Here is a 6,000-nt window from a genome sequence, read left to right on the forward strand (position 1 = left end):
ATAACACACACCCCCCCCCCCCCCCCCCCCCCCCCCGGTAGTCTGGCCCTGATACACATACATACACTTTTTGTTAATATTTATTTGCCTATGTGCACACACATGATTGTGTGTAATACAGTGGAACTTCCCTTTAAAGACTTTGTGTTCATTTAAAGACCTGAATTCAAAGCTAAGAAAATCGGGTATGAACATGAATCGAAAATTTTTAATTAAATTTTCATTTGATTAATATACTTACCCGAGTCACATATTAGCATTGACGCAGTCGAGATGCTAGGTAGACTGAAAAACGCTATCCCGTCTATAGTATAAGGGAAGCAACCCAAGCAAAAAAGTAGCAAGCTTGCTACCCTGGGTTGCCTCCCGTAGCGTGCATCACGCTACAGATCTCGTACCCGGTACGAGACACCCTCATTCGACTTCTAGAATACAAAGAAACTAAAAGCGGGGAAGGTGGGAGGGAATTACCTATGTGACTCGGGTAAGTATATTAATCAAATGAAAATTTAATTAAAAATTTTCGATTAAATTACATATTCTTACTCCGAGTCACATATTAGCAGATAACTCCAACAAGGTGGTGGGTAAGATCAAAAAGTTCAAACTCACTCTAAAGTTCTGGAGAGACAAAAGCCAGCTGCCGCCAAGGAAGGAATAGGCCGAGACCCATCCTGACAGAGGGCAGCAATGTCTGCAGAACCTGATAAGACAAAATCCTAGCGCCAGAAGCTGTGCGCAGGACATCATCCAAACCCCATAGGCCAAAAAGGCCAAGGACGAGGCCAAGGCCCTGGAAATGAGCCCGGGCCGAGCCGAGGGAAAGATAGCATAAGCTATGACAAGGCGGAGGGCAAGAAAATCCCTTGCCAAGAAACTGGCCCACTGCCAAAAGTCAGGAAAGGATCCCGTGAGAAAGCAACCACTGACTCACTCTAAACCCTTGCCAGGAACTGGCCCACTGCCAAAGGACAGAAACGGACCGAGAACCACCCTGATTGACAGCCGAGATGTCTCTCAGGCGAGAAATGCGAAAGACGACCTCAGAGAGCCAGTAAGCTGTGCCCAGCACTTCTTCCAATCTTCTGAACCGTAAAACAGTCCGGAAAAGGACCCCAGTCTTGGATAAACCCGACCAAGTAGAGGGAAGGACAAGCTGCCCCCCCCCCCCCCCTTAAATGGAAGGAAATGCTAATGGCCTGGAAAAGATCCGTGCGTAAGGTTGCCGGCTAAGCCCTGAAAAGGACCGACCCTCACGGAGACCATAAGGCAACCATGCCAGAGTAAGAAAACTTTGGGATGGAGTGAGGCCCAAAAGGCCGTTGAGAGAACAGTCAGCTCCGGAAGAGTGACCAAACTCCAAACCGGAAAGAGAGAGACGCCTGAGTATCAAGTACCAGGGTCCAACTCAATGAGCAAAACTCAAGGGAGACGGTCACCGGTCGTCCCCTGCCCATCCCTGCGAAAGCAGAGAGAGGGGTAAAAAAGGGGACGAAGCGACCTAAGGTAGTGCATAAGCACCGCAAATGCGGACCCGCAGTGGCCAAATCCTAATGTGACCGGAGACCGGAAACAAAATGACAAAAGCCAGCGTGATCGTGAAGCGAACCAGCCGTCAGCCTCCCGAGACCAGAGTTCTCAGTAATAGTCATAGTTGCAAGTGAAAAGGGGGTGACCAGGCCGGAAGCCCAACCCAGCAGAAATCGTCCCAACTCACACATGCAAGCATGATGGAGAAGAGGAAGAGACGAAATCCGCAGTCACAAGAACCAATTGCCAAAGTCGCAACACGACAGGCAGGAGACTATAACACAGGCTAAGGCCGAGAGCCTTGCTGCCCGTAGGCCGGCCATTGCACCAAAGTACTCAAAGTACACAGGCACAGTAAGAAACCAAAAGTTTCGGCCGCCGAAAAAGATGCTGGCCTAGAGGCCAGCACCGAGAAAACTGGAACATTAGCTAGACCTCTGCCCAAAAAGGGGAGGAGTAGCCAAAAAACCTGAGAAAAAGTGACAAGCCAAGAATGACTTCTCAAATATGCAATGCCCAGACAATGCACCCTCAGGAAAATCTGAATGTTACCTCCGAGGCCAACTCAAGTGAACCTTAAGTTTGGACGAAACACCAGAACGCGTCTGATCGCTAGAGAAAGACAAAGTCAGACTCGGCGAAAGACAAACCTGGACCGAGTCCAGAAGCTCGTGGCAAGAGAAAACGGGGAAGCCCAAAGGCAGAAACCCCCTTTTAAACGGAAATCGACCTCTCAGCACCCATACGCTGGGAAAGAGAAAGAATGTCGAAGCCCGAAGCCACAAGCACAAGGAAAGCAACAACCACCACCTCCAACGGATGAAATGGCTGTTGCTCCCGCCGAGGCTAAAACCCCGAAGCCCTAAGGCCGGCTGTTGTTTCAAAAACCCAGCGTACCTATGACGGCTGTGAAAGAAACAATCTCACCTGAGCTGAGGACGTAGGCCGCTTAGGCTGAGTCCGCTTAGGTATAGCCTGCTTAGGAGCGGCCTGCTTTTGCTGCTTTCAAATTGAAGCTCAAAAGAAGGGAACCGCTGTTCTCTGTTGGTCTCAATCCCCTGCTTCTGGCATGAGAGGCCAGGCTGCCGGAGAGAGACCGTCCACCAAGGATGACGAACTGAGAATGTTCCTTGTCGACTCCTCAGAAAACCGGGAGTGGGCAAGAAACAAGTCCCTTCCGCACGAGACCGCATGGAAATAGTGCAGAGAGGACAGCCTCATCTGTGCCTCGTTCACCCTTGTAAGTGTGGAGAGGAGTGAGACACTTCCTCCGCGTCCTGCCCTTTACTAAGGGGAAAGGGCGCCAAGGAATCTGTCAGAGCGCGAGAAAGCGCCCGCAGGAGAGTCTCGGAAATGGAACTGAGTTCCAAAAGTTGTCAGCCCCCTTCCTCAGAGAATAGGAGATTCTGCCCATAGAGCGGCAGAACCGAATCCTTCCTCAACGGCTTCGTAAGAAGCGAAAGAAGATCCGGCGTGACCGGAAACGGTGCACGCGGACGGGGAAAGGCCAACAGGCGGCTACGAGACGACCCTGGCCAAGGCAACTTCCTCTGGTCCGCTAAGGGCACGAAGGAGGAAGCCTGCGCAGGAGCGGCAAGGCATTCCGATGCCGGCTCCGAAGCTGAACCCTGAGGAACCAGCAACGAAACCGACGCCGGAGGCCACCCCCTGTCGAAGAGGGGGGCTCGGCGAAAAGGCAAAAAGGCGAAAAGCTACAAAGGGCGATTCTTCAAACCAGAAGTAGCTGCTTCCTCTTTGCCAACCGAAGTCCTTCCTGTTGGCAATCGATTGTGCTCATTCCCTAACTGAGGGGAGGATGAGAGGAATCAAAAACCAAGGAAAGTGGGAGAGAGGAGCTAGCGGCCACCACCGGAGTGTGTGGATGCTGCTGTCCCAACAGAGGCAAGAAGCCTGTATGCCCATAGGGCAAGCCTTGTTCGAAATTCACCGGCGACCAAACGGAAGCAGCGGGAACTGAACCGGAAAATCCGGAAGGAGCCGGAAGTGCGGCAGCAACAGCAGCGCTATGCCAAAGCTGGTGCTGAGCCACCTACGAGCTGAAGCTCGGAACCCAAAGGTAGGCCGTAGGCCAGAACCGGAAGTGACAGTAACCTGTGCACTACCCGCTTGACCTACCCTCCTGCCAAGGCCGGAAGCGAAGCTGCCGGAAATGGCTGCCGTGCAAAGGGCAAAGCTCAAACCGGAAAGGGCCATGGGCTGCCCACACACCGATGAACTAACATTTCCAGCCGGAGCCGGAAGAGAAGCTGTCGCGAACGACTGCTTACGTATAGCGCAGCTCAAGCAGGATGGGATCATTATTTGTCCACCTTCCAACGAGGCACTACTTCCGTGAACCGGAAGTGCCGCTGTCGCGTACGACTGCCGACGTAAGGCAAGGCTCGAACCGGACGTGACAGTAGCCTGTGCACTAACCAGTGAACCTACACTTCCGGTCGGAACCGGAAGAACAGCTGTCGCGGGCGACCGCTGTCATAGGACAAGGCTCGAACCAGACGTGACAGTAGTCTGTGCACTAGCAAGTGAACCTCTACTTCCGGCCGGAGCTGGAAGCGGCTGCCGCGAACGACTGCTGACGTAAATTCGGAAGCTGGCCAGAGCCGCCGAAGGCAGCTGCTCCTCGCACACGGACCCGAAGTCCGAAACGCCACCTGAAGGGGACGGCTCATAGCCAAAAGAACCCGACAAATGACGCTGCGAGGGAAGGCCGTAAGCCGAACGCCCATCCTGTTGGCCATCGATGAAACTCGCACCCCTGACTAAGAGGAAGATGAGAGTCACCAACAACCGAAGGCAGCTGAAGAGAGGAGCTAGCGGCCACCACCGAAGTGGGTGGCTGCTGCTGTCCCAACAGAGGCAAAAAGCCTGTATGCCCAGGAGAACCACCGTATTCGAAATTCACCGGCGACACAACGGAAGCAGCGGGAACCGAACCGGAAAAGCCGGGAGGAGCAGGGAGTGCAGACGCAACAGCAGAACTATGCATAGCTGGTGCTGAGGAGTCTGCAAGCCACAACCCGGAAGCCCTAGGCCGGAACCGGAAGTGACAGATGACTGTGCACGACCCGTTTGACCTACATTTCCTGCCCAGGCAGGAAGAGCAGCTGCCGGAAACGGCTGCTGTAGCAGGGCAAGGCTCGAACCGGAAGGGACCATGGGCTGTCCGCAAACCAGTGAACCAACACTTCCGGCCGGAGCCGGAAGCGAAGCTGCCGCGAACGGCTGCTTACGTAAAGCGCAGCTCGAACCGGATGGGACCATGGTCTGTCCGCAACCAGTGAACCACCACTTCCGGCCGGAGCCGGAAGGAAGCTGCCGCGAACGACTGCTTACGTAAAGAGCAGCTCGAACCGGAGGGGACCATGGTCTGTCCGCAACCAGTGAACCACCACTTCCGGCCGGAGCCGGAAGGAAGCTGCCGCGAACGACTGCTTACGTAAAGCGCAGCTCGAACCGGAGGGGACCATGGTCTGTCCGCAACCAGTGAACCACTACTTCCGGGAACCGGAAGTGCAGCTGCCGCGGACGGCTGCTGCGAGCACATACCTTGTGTCGACCGTATCCCCCAAAGGGACCTGCTCAGGTGCACTCCCGCAAGCGGAAGCCACCGAGCGCCGGCCGAGAAGAGAAACGCCTCCCTGTGCACGGACTCCAGAGCCATCACAGAAGCCAGCAGGCTGGACAGGTGATCAGGAACAAAGGAAGCCAACGACCGAGGGTCGCACACCCCCGGGAGGGAGGCAGAGCTGGAAACAGGGTCCGTCCGCGACATTTCTGTACGAACGAGCGTCCGAATTTCTGGAAACAAAGAAGACAAAAGGCTAGCAACAAGAGCGCCAGCCTCCGGCGCAGGTACAGGGGTATAGACAGCCGTGGTAGCGGCCACACCCGCCGCCCGCGAGCCAGACGAAGTTCCCTCCGGAGCCTAAAAGGCACAGGAAAAACGAAGTAGTCTTCGGGTCAGAAACATGAACCGTGGGGTTCCTAGCAGAAGAGGTGGAAGCCGAGGACTTAGGTTTAACAGGGCCTCTGCCCCTAACCTCGGCCTTAGCCGCTCGCTTTTCTCACTATCAGACATGCTGTCACACGAGAAAAACAGACTACTGAAAATACACAAGTCTCTAGGACGTAAAACTTCAGCAGAATAAACTAGCACTAACGTACCAGCTACAAGCAGCTACCAATGCTACTGGTAAACGCTCAAAGTCCGTAGCACGGACCCAAACTAACCAGCAAAAACACCACGTGTAAGCGAAAAATGGCGACCAAAATGGCGGCCACAGCAACAAACTACTGAGCAAAATTCGTAAGTCCGCGGACGGAAAAATTCTCAGCAGAATGAACAATGCAAACAACAACAAAAAGGAACAATCTCACCGCTAGAAACAGCTATGAGCAGACGGGGAGCCGAGGCCGGTAGGTGTCAAGCAGACAGCAAAACCGGCCTAG

This window comes from Littorina saxatilis, linkage group LG1, assembly GCF_037325665.1.
Source record: "Littorina saxatilis isolate snail1 linkage group LG1, US_GU_Lsax_2.0, whole genome shotgun sequence".
In the NCBI taxonomy this organism is placed as follows: Eukaryota; Metazoa; Mollusca; class Gastropoda; order Littorinimorpha; family Littorinidae; genus Littorina; species Littorina saxatilis.